We start from the raw sequence: 11865 nt of genomic DNA, 5'->3' as shown, positions 1-11865 counted from the left end.
TTGATTAACTCAAAAAATGTAAGTTTTTTTTTCTTCTATTAACTTTGTTTTCTTCTATTATGTAGTGTTTGAGATGAATGTTGAGTTCTAAATTGGATAAATTGATGTTTTTGCTATGATAAACAGTGGATTTCGATGCAATTTAATTTGATATTTGCATGATAATTTGGTCAAACCATAGTTAATTTGATATAACTTAATTTAATTTGATATTTTGCTATGATAAACAGTGGATAAACAGTGGATTTCGAAAATAATAACTTGGTCAAACTTGTGAAGAAGCTACCGGATGAACTTTTTCATGATGTAATGGTAAGTCTTCTTTACTTGACATTTGCACTATATGAAAATGAAGTGTTATGCATATTTGGAAGGTTCCCTTTGGCAAAGCAGCATTTTTTCCTGGTCAGCTAATACACACGAATGAGTTTTTGGTAAGTTGTTCGTTTCACTACAATTGCTAGGTGTAATTTTTCCTTTTGTTCTTATATTATGTCTCTGAAGGTTTTGTTGGGTACTATGCCGAACGAACATCCAAGCAAACTGTTGATATATTACAAAGAAGAGGAAAGACTTTGGACTCTCAAGTTGATTCCCTTAAGGCTGTAATGTTGGACCTTAAAAGCGAGGTTTTTTTTTTTTGACACTACAGCACTTCTGAAGCTGCAGTAAGTTTCATTCTGACTTAATTTTAATGTATTACTTCACTTAGTTGTAACACTTGGTCATTTAGCTATTAAACTCACCGATGAGCCCCCACCTCACGAAGGGTTGCTAAACTAACTGATCTGCTCAGGTGTCGCTTCTTGGCTCGAGCAAGTTCATTTGTGCTATAATATGAGCCGAGTCTAAACATGCTGAAATTTGACTTCCCGACAAAGTATTAGTGAATTTCGAGCTACTCGAGATTCTACTCGTTTCTAGCTCCCTCAAGCTTGTTTCATGTTGCAATTTGAGCTGAGCTTAAATAATTTTTTTTTTATGGGAATTATTCTGCATACAAATAATGGTTGTTGAATAAAGGTGATAGTGCTAATAAATATATTTCCATGGACTAAGGGACTTTAACTAAAGCACGTTGTAATATGCTTATATGCTTCTAGTCTAATTGCAACCAAGAGAAGTCCGTGTTTGTAGAAGTATACTCAGTGTTGTCTAATACTATTGCTACCACTAATTACTAACTACTTTTATTATTGTTATTATTGCTATTGTTGTTGTTGTTGTTGTTGTTATAAGATTTTCTTTGAATGTCATGAATAAATCTTCAAGGAAAATTGAGTAGTTAAGAGTCTTCAGTTTTTCTTTGCAGTTATTTTGGGGTGGGGAGTTTTTTTTATTAGTCTTTTCTATTTGATTTTAACTCTTAATTCTTCTTTTCAGCTCTTGGTTTTGAATCCCAATATTTCTCAAACGAAAGGGAGGAAGAAGAAAACGAAGAGAATGAAAGGCCCCAGGGAGGAAGCCTTAAAGAATCCAGGAAGAATGTGTAAAGTTTGTAATAAGATTGCTAAGCACGACTATAGAAATTGTCTAGAAAAATTAAAAAACAAGAGTGTGGAATGACATGCTTGTCTAGTGTGGAAGGACTGTTGGTTATGTTCTTACGGTCTTGTTTGTGTGTGTGTGTGTGTGTGTGTGTGTGTGTTTTTTTTTTTTTTTTTTTGAATTGTAAGAATTTTAAGACTATCCAGTTTTTTGGGAGCTTACAACAGTGAATTTCTTTTATGGAGTGAACTAGTTCAATGTGTTCAATGCACGTTCTTATTTTTTTTTATTGCTTATTACTAGTTCAATGTTTATTTGTAGGTTCTTCATCTCAGTTGATACAACACTCCATTAATTTGCTTATAGTATATGGTTTCAATATGGATGGAAATTGCAGTGAGATGATTTAATTGATACATGAGTTCATTCATTATCGTTGCATTTGAATGCCAATTGGATACATAAACAGTTCTTTGTGGACTATGAACAAAGAATGTTCATAGTTTATGACTATGAATAATTGTTCATAGTCCAATTGTTCATAGTCCAATTGTTCATAGTCATAAACTATGAACAATTGGACTATGAACAATGATTATTCATAGTCATAAACTATGAACATTCTTTGTTCATAGTCCACAAAGAACTGTTTATGTATCCAATTGGCATTCAAAATTGTTCATAGTTTATGACTATGAACAATCATTGTTCATAGTCCAATTGTGATATGAACAAAGAATGTTCATAACTCATGACTATGAATATTGATTGTTCATAGTACAGTACAGAGAAACCCACCCACTACCACGTTTTTCTGTTAAAATCTTCGACCGCTCTCCTCACCTAAAGAAAACAATTCAAGCTTGAAGCTTTTACCTTTTGGTGAGTTATTTCATATCGCAAAGACATTAATTAAAGGTGGGCGTGCGCCTATTAGTTGTGCTCTATCTATAGGTGTGCGCCTATTAAACTAACCACTCACAAATACTGTACTATGAACAATCAATGTTCATAGCAGTGTAGTCAAGGTGCGCGCTTAAAGCGCAAAGCACACTTTTAGTGCCTCGCCTTGACCAAGGCGCGAGAGGTAACATAAGGCGTGCGTTTTTTGTGCTTTTTTGCGCTTTTTGTCGAGGTTCGAGGCGCACCTTATCAACTTTTACAGTTTTTTCATTTTTTTTTTACAATTTTTGGGCTATACGTGACACATTTACACTCGATCCAATTGTTGTATGATATAAGAAATTGTACAAATTTAGTAAGTTTCATTGTGGAGTACACTTTAAACTTAATTTTGACTAGTTTTTGTTAAGTTGTATGGATTGAGAGAAGACACAAAGATGGATTAAATTTTCAATGAAGTTTTACGGGATTCTAAAATTGAATCACGTGTTCTATTTTATGAAGAACTCATTTGGCTCAATTCGATCGGTTCATTATTTTAGTTTATTGAAGTTGAACTAGATTGTATTGAGAGATACGAGTTTTATTTTGCTCTTTACTTATTGCTTAAGATTTTTCTTTTAAATGACTACAATGGTTTTATGTTTATAATCACATAAAATTAATTTTAAAATTTGGCTAAGCAAATCAGTGATAATTCATGTCATATTTAATATTTATTTTATTTTTTATTTGATATATATATTTTTTATTACTACGCGCCTCACTTCAATCAGGCGCGCGCCACGCCTCGTGCCTTGCGCCTAAGGCACAAGAGGGTGTTGCGCCTTAGGTGCGGTTTAATGCCTTTACTACACTGGTTCATAGTCATGTGGGCGTGCACCTATTAGTTATGCTCTATCTATAGGCGTGCGCCTATTAAACTAACCACACACAAATATTGTACTATGAACAATCAATGTTCATAGTCATGTGGGGGTGCGCCTATTAGTTGTGCTCTATCTATAGGCGTGCGCCTATTAAACTAACCACATACAAATATTGTACTATGAACAATCAATATTCATAGTCATGTGGGCGTGCGCCTATTAGTTATGCTCTATCTATAGGCGTGCGCCTATTAAACTAACCACGCACAAATATTGTACTATGAACAATCAATGTTTATAGTCATGTGGGCGTGCGCCTATTAGTTGTTCTCTATCTATAGGTGTGCGCCTATTAAACTAACCATGCACAAATACTGTACTATGAACAATCAATGTTTATAGTCATGTGGGGGTGCGCCTATTAGTTATGCTCTATCTATAAGCGTGCACCTATTAAACTAACCATGCACAAATATTGTACTATGAACAATCAATATTCATAGTCATGTGGGTGTGCGCCTATTAAACTAACCACGCACAAATACTGTACTATGAACAATCAATGTTCATAGTCATGAGCTATAAACATTTTTTGTTCATATCACAATTGGAATATGAACATTGATTGTTCATAGTTCGGTAGCTATGAACACTCATTGTTCATAACTATGAGTGTTCATATAGTCCATACTGTACTATGAACAATCAATGTTCATAGTCATGAGCTATAAACATTCTTTGTTCATATCACTATTGGACTATGAACATTGATTGTTCATAGTTTGGTAGCTATGAACACTCATTGTTCATAACTATGAGCTATGAACAATTGGACTATGAACAATGAGCTATGAACAATTGGACTATGAACACCGAACTATGAACGATCAATGTTCATACTCCAATTGTGATATGAACAATGATTGTTCATAGCTCATTCTATCCATTGTTCATGACCAATTGTACGTGTTCATGACCAATTGTACGAGGTTCAATTGATTGTCCATTGTTCATGACAACAAAAAGCTCATTCTGTCACTTGGGAATTTTGGCAGCCAATTGATGCAACATTTTATTCACAAAGATGTATATTAACACCATCCATAGCAACTCTTGGAGAGCACGAAGGAGCACACTGATGATCCAAATTTTAATCAAATTGCTTTAAGTATTAATTTTTTTGATAGGCAATTGCTTCAAGTATTGATCAAGGATAAAACCCCAAATTCATCAAGAACACTTAAAACATAAAAATAGAGATAAAAAAAAAACCCCCCCTTAATCCTTAGCATAACACATCCTCCTTCATTACTGATTTTAAAAAATAAAATCTTTTATAACACAAAAAGGAAAAAAAAAAAAGATTTTGGGAGCTTCGACTTCGTGCGTCATAATCGAAGTTTCTATCTCGCTCATCTGCTTCTTGCTTCATTAGTAATCCACTACTCAACATTATATTTCACCATAAAAACTAGTAGTCAATTCGCAATCCTTTTCCACTAACAAATTTGTGAAAATGAATTCCAAAAGGCAGTATGCATATTCGATAACTACAAAGCCTTTCCTCTTTTTTGTAATATATCAACAATTTGCTTGGATGTTCATTCGGCATAGTACCCTTCTCCTAACAGAACCTTCAGAGACATAATATAAGAACAAAAGGAAAAATTACACCTAGCAATTGTAGTGAAACGAACAAGTTACCAAAAACTCATTCGTGTGTATTAGTCGACCAGGAAAAAATGCTGCTTTGCCAAAGGGAACCTGCCAAATACAGGGAGTGACTCTAGAGGACAAATCGGCCGAAAGAAGAACTCTAGAGGACATGTTATTTTTGTAATCACTCACAAGGACCGGGTGGATGAAAGTTCAAGTTTACCCTTGACGCGAAATAAGAACGGCTCGGGTAGATGAAAGGTCAAGTATACCGCTGAAGAAAAAAAATAAATGGCCCGACCCAACTGAAACAACCCGGTTATGAACATTGATTGTTCATACCCACAATAGGTATGAACAATGATTGTTCATACCTATCCATGTATGAACAATAGCTATGAACATTGATTGTTCATACCCTCAATTATGAACATTAGCTATGAACAATGAGTGTTCATACATATTTGAGCTATGAACAAGCATTGTTCATACCTATCTATATATGAATATTGATCCAGTTATGAACATTGATTATTCATACCTACCCATGCAGAACATCAGCTATGAACATTGATTGTGGCTATGAAAACATGAACCCAAAACAAATATGAACAATAACTGTTCATACCCCAAATTATGAACATTAGCTATGAACAATAGGTATGAACAAAACAGATATGAACAATAAATGTTCACACCCAAAACAGATATGAACATTGATTGTTCATACCTTCTTTAGGTATGAACAATCCGTGTTCATACCAAAAAAAAATATGAACCCAAAACAAATATGAACATTGATTGTTCATACCCAAAACATATATGAACAATAAATGTTCATACCCAAAGCAGACATGAACATTGATTGTTCATACCCAAAACATATATGAACATTGATTGGTCATACCTACTTAAAAAAAACATGAACCAAAAACAGATATGAACATTGATTGTTCATACCCAAAACATATATGAACAATAAATGTTCATACCCAAAACATATATAAACATTGATTGTTCATACCCAAAACAGATATGAAAAATACGTGTCCATACCAACAAAAAAACATGAACCCAAAGCAGATTTGAACAATAAATGTTTATACCCAAAACAGATATGAACAATACGTGTTCAACAGTAAAAATGAACAATCATTGTTTGATTAACATTAAAATTTTAGAGGATCTTGGTAGAATCAAACCACCATCACCTTTGGCCATCCAAAGTGCTCGCCCATTTGAGCTAAAGATCTACCAGGGTTTAATTAGAAAAAAAAAAAAAAAAAAAAAAATGATAATGGTGTGATACTTCATCTTCAATGTCTTTGATTTTTTGGATAATGGTTGCCATCTTTGTTCAACTTCTTTAAAATAACTGAAGCTTCGCACACCTTTGTCTATTTCTCGACTTTGGTTTTAGGTTTTTTCTCTCGTAATTTCGTTTGATTAAAACAAGGAAGGGGTTTTGGGTTTTCTCTATCGTAATTTTGTTTGATTAAAACAGGGAAGGGATTCGATTTGTAGTTTGATGAGGTGCGTCATGAATCAAAAAGTCAGGTCAGTTGGAGAAGAAAGGGATTTTGGGTTTTCTCACTCATAATTTTGTTTATTAACATGAAAGGGTAAAAGTGGTATTTAAGAAATATAAAATAAATTGGGCCAACTTATTTTGTCTTTGAGGGTTATTAAAATCAAGAAATTGGGTCCGTGAGTTATTTCATTGATTAAAATGGTTTTGTGAGTCATTATCACAAAACATTGTCCTCTACAGTTGTTTTGAATGAAATTGGGCCTTCATGCATAACACTTCATTTTCACATAGTGCAAATGTCAAGTAAAGAAAACTTACCATTACATCATGAAAAAGTTCATCTGGTAGCTTCTTCACAAGTTTGACCAAGTCATTATTTTCGAAATCCACTATTTATCCACTATTTATCATAGCAAAATATCAAATTAAATTAAATTATATCAAATTAACTATGGTTTGACCAAATTATCATGCAAATATCAAATTAAATTGCATCGAAATCCACTGTTTATCATAGCAAAAACATCAATTTATCCAATTTAGAACTCAACATTCATCTCAAACACTACATAATAGAAGAAAATAGAGTTAATAGAAAAAAAACTTACATCTTTTGAGTTAATCAAACGTGGTGGTGGGTTTCTCGATCTGTAGTGGTGGTGGGTTTCTCGTTCTTGAGTGGTGGTGGTCTCTCTGTAGTGGTGGTGGATTTCATTTTCGTTGTTGAGGTTCAATGAGGTGGAAGTCACTTCGTCATCTTCATTGTTGGTGAGGAGAGAGAGAGCGAGAAAAGAGAGAAAGGGAGAGGTCTGTGCGTTTTTTTTGGGTTAATTGATAAAGGAAGTTAAATGACCAGTTTGCCCCCGTTCTATTCTTTAGTTGTTTGGGTGCGTGATCTGGCCATTGGAGTTGTCAAGGTAGCTAGCCCCTATATATATATATATATATATATATATATATATATATATATATATATATCAAATAATATATATATATATATATATGCCCATCAAATAATATGTAATATATATATATCCCACACTATAAGTGTGCCCAAGACTTATCCTGCTCAAGTTAAAAGGGTAGGGTAGGAAGAAGACCTATACACAACACTTGCAGTAAAATAAGTAGGATCGAATAGCATAGCTATATTGAAGCTAGCGGGAGAGACCCTTCCAGGGGAAGCTCAATAATTGTATTTTAGAGTACAAGTAAGACAAATACTTTCTCAGAATAATTTTTTTAAGTATACTGGAAACTAACTATTACCTAAATGTTTTACCTTTATTTATTTCTATCAACAATGACCTAAAAGCATTGCACATCTGACGTGATTTGATTTATCTTCCTTTCACAATGACTTTTGAAGGTGGCTAGGGATGCCTTAATTTCTTAATTTCTACCTTCCTTTTTTTTAGGCACCTGCAAAACAACAATGGGATAAATGGCAGAAAAGGTCGCAAGATATTCCAATATTTCAGAAATATATATACTCAGAAAAATCAGTGGGAAGATATCGATCTACACATCTATGGAGTATTATGATTTCTTTTATTGGCAAAAATATCGTACTTTTGAAAACATCACTGTATCCATTAATCACTGCTATTACAGTTGCACAAATATAGTCCATTTTATATCGGAAAATACCAACATTTTCTGCCATGGTAAAAATTTATGTTCCAAATTGCACATAAGTTTGTTTGGGTGGAATTTGAGCAGAGTTGCTGGGTTTGGGCTTCGGTGTTATGATCCGAGCCTAAATGCATCTTAGATCTTGTTTTATAAACGAGCCCAACATTAAAAGTTCTATATGAAGGTGCTCTACCAGATATAAATTCCTACACAAGAGCTATTGTATCTCAAATACTTTGACCTAGTTATTTATAAAAATAACACATACACAATACATAGAGATACACATTTCTATCTACACTAAAAATTCAACAATAATGTTAAGCCACCTCCAATGATCAAGTTGCTACTGGAATCCTCCTAAAACAGACTTTACCAAGCTGAAAAGGGATGGAGCATCTTTTGGCCTTAGTGTACTCTCAGTTCGATTCGTTTTTAAATCTTTATGCGTGATGTATTTTTGGAACTTGAACTGTTATATCCTAGTCTCTATCATATCCTCCATTCAACATTTCTTCGTCTGGGTAGCGTTGTGTTATGGTATGTATTATTGGTAATATATAGGTCGCTGCCGGCCCTCAGGCAAAGCGAGTTGCTTTTTGGGCCACCAAACCAAAAAATAGGGGCCACACTATTATCAGCACAAAACAGTAAACTTTATAATAAAGAGTTTAGTTAGTTGCCAATTATTTAGGACAAAAAAAAACCAACCATATTTAAGAATGATTTCAATTAATCCCTCAATCCAACTTCTTATTAAACTTTTTGGTAATACTTACCCCACTCGTTACAAACCATTAAAAAAAACAAAAAATACTAAACCAACTCACAATTAAAAAACCCAAATTTTTATCTATATCTAAAAAAACAAATAGAACTCCTCTGTCAAATAACAAAATCACTTAACTCGCTCTCTCTTGGATTATATTGAATAACACAAGTTAAAAAAACAATTGATAACATTAAAGCATATATGGCCACATTCTATTGTCTTGATTTAGGCCACCAAAATGTAAAAGCCGGCACTGGCCACCTACAACATTGACTACACCCTACAAGATCCTAGTTGAAGCCTGTGCTCCAAGTCCTCTAAATTGGCAGAATATCATTATTGTTGTGATATATCATACTTTTTCTATAAGAAATTTGGTGATAATTAAAGGATTTGCGATCATAAAGAGTGACATTTACCTATTTTAAATAGAAGATATGTTTCTCATATGCTTTCAAGTAAAACCTACATATATAAGTACGTAGGTAATTCATAATTGAACTTAAGCAGGCCATCAATTGCTAAACATATGAATATATACAAAATGATTACCACATTTTTTAGAGCTTTAAGAACTTCACCAATACTGAAATTACGTTGTAAACATGAGAAAATTGTTTTAGTATTACAATATGTATTTTATTTTGGTAACAAACATTAAAGATTGCACTATAGATTATTAAGAATAAAGTTAAAATTAAAACCAATTTTCTCTACCCACTTCAATTTTTCCTCTTCCTCTCGCTTCCACCCAACATTAGTTGAAAACAAAATAAAACTCCTTTGAGATTATACATCCTTCCAGCTCTCAATTATATATGCCTCCAACAACTCCTTTGAGAGGAGAGAACTTTGGACTTAACTTACCAGCATATATAGCATTTAGCATGACTCCTGGATAATATAAGCTAAGGGAATTTAAACTAGGTTTTTCTAGTTGAAAACATCCAAATTCCTATTTAACTTACCAAATTGAGTAGAAAAGCACAAGCTTTCTCCATGTCGCACATCGTTATTATATGTCTTGCATAAGCTACCAAATTTTCGTCGTTCAACGTAATCCCTAAATGCACAGAACCCGCATCTACACCCATGAGTCTACCCTTTCTTCAATTTTGCTATATATACTTATATATAAGTTCTTGTAGGGTCATTCAAATTCATATTTAATTTACCAAAACGAGTAGAAAAGCACAAGATTTCTCCATGTCGCACATCCTGAGTGTATGTCTCGCACAGGCTACCCAGTTGTTGTCATTCAACGCAATCCCTAAGAAGACTCGTCCTACATCTACACCCATTAGTCTACCCTTCTTCAATCTGGCCAAACTTACAAGTTCTTGTGGGGTCATTTCTAACATCTGTTTATACAAAAAAAAAAAAAAAACATATTAACAAAATATATAATTTAAAATAATCAACGACATATTGTGAGGATAAAATTAGGAAGACGATTTATGTAAATCTACTACTTCCTACCATGTTGAGAACCAATTTATTCAAAAAATCCGAGCTGATTAAGACAGGCACAACAATGCATATCAAAGTTAAAGGACCTTGAATTTAACAAGGGGGCAAACACACACTAGGAAAATTGCTAGATATATGAATATATACAAAATGATTACCGCATTTTTTAGAGCTTTAAGAATTTCGTTAATATCGAAATTACGCTGTAAACATATATGAGAAAATTGCTTTAGTATTACAATTAGTATTTTATTTTGGTAACAAATATTAAAAACTTGCACTATAGATTATTAAGAATAAAGTTAAAATTAAAACTAATTTTAATAGCAACAACATAGATGAAATCAATCCATGTCCTCGATGTTCTTTTTTCCCTTCATAAAAAAAATATTCGAATTAACACATCAAAAATCAAATAATTAAATTTAGAAAAAAAAACCCTTAAAAATGAAACAAATTGAAGTTATCCGAAAATTAAAACAAAATAAATGCAAGACATTAAAACTAGTGTCTTTCACATTTTCTCTGCCCACTTCAATTTTTCCTCTTCTTCTCGCACCACCTAAAACAAAAGCTCTATCGAAAAATTCCGCCAACAATGAATTCTTCAATCTCCATTAACGACCAATAAAAACTTCGTTTCTTGAGTCTCCCTACCTAACGTTAGTTACTAATCCTTATTTTCGTTCCCTGTGACTTCCTGTGTCAGTTCCCACTTATAAATTGAAAAACTCCAGTGATTGAGAGGGACAAAGAAAGAAAAGGAGACAAACAAAAAATGTTGAGAAATTCGCTGAAATAAAGGTTGTAAGTTTTTAATATTTGTTACCAAAATAAAATACAAATTGTAATACTAAAGCAATTTTCTCATGTTTATAGCATAATTTCGGTATTGAAGAAGTTCTTAAAGCTTTTAAAAAAAATATGGTAATCATTTTTGTATATTTTCATATATCTAGCAATTGATGGTGTGCTAAAGTTCAATTATGAATTACCTAGGTGTATTTGTATATGTAGGTTCAAAAAATCTATTTAGACTCCCTTCATAACTGCTTAGCGACTTCCTAACTTACGTGGCACCCAAATTATATTTCTATTTCCAAAAATCAAAATACAAAAATAGAAACAAATAAATGAGTAATAACTTACCCAATTAAATAACTAAACCTAAAATAGTAAGATATAAATAACAAAAACTTACCTATATTGCATGTAGAAATCAAACAAAAAAGAAAGAAAGAAAATAAAGAGAAAGTAAGAAATAAAGAAAATATTTTCTTTCTTTTTTTTGGCTTGTCGAAATATTAGTAAGTTTATTGATTCATTTATTACTATTTTTAGTTTTAGCATTTAATTAGGTATGTTATTTGTTATTATTTTGTTTCTTTGTTTGGTTTTTTATTTTTGGAAAGAGAAAATGGGATTTGGATGCCACATAGGAAATGGAATCCCAAGGGAGTTATAGAGAGAGTCTGAGTAGAACTACTAAGGTTAATCAATAAAATCTGTATATGTACTTTAAAAAAGAAAATTTGGGGTAT

At 32.6% G+C, this 11865-nt stretch overlaps 1 long non-coding RNA gene across 1 annotated transcript; it reads right to left on the bottom strand.

The window, feature by feature from the left end:
- Nucleotides 1-4770: 4770 nt before the first annotated feature.
- On the bottom strand, nt 4771-7225 carry LOC147493630 (uncharacterized). The gene is made up of 3 exons (XR_015198146.1): nt 7056-7225; nt 4965-5024; nt 4771-4894 (listed from the first exon to the last, which is right to left on the bottom strand). It is a non-coding gene; the product is annotated as an uncharacterized LOC147493630 (long non-coding RNA).
- Between the last annotated feature and the right edge of the window lie 4640 nt (nt 7226-11865).

This window comes from Coptis chinensis, chromosome 6 (assembly GCF_015680905.1).
Source record: "Coptis chinensis isolate HL-2020 chromosome 6, ASM1568090v1, whole genome shotgun sequence".
NCBI lineage: Eukaryota > Viridiplantae > Streptophyta > Magnoliopsida > Ranunculales > Ranunculaceae > Coptis > Coptis chinensis.
The sequence above is the reverse complement of the archived record's forward strand: the minus strand, read 5'-3'. Positions and strand labels throughout refer to the sequence as shown.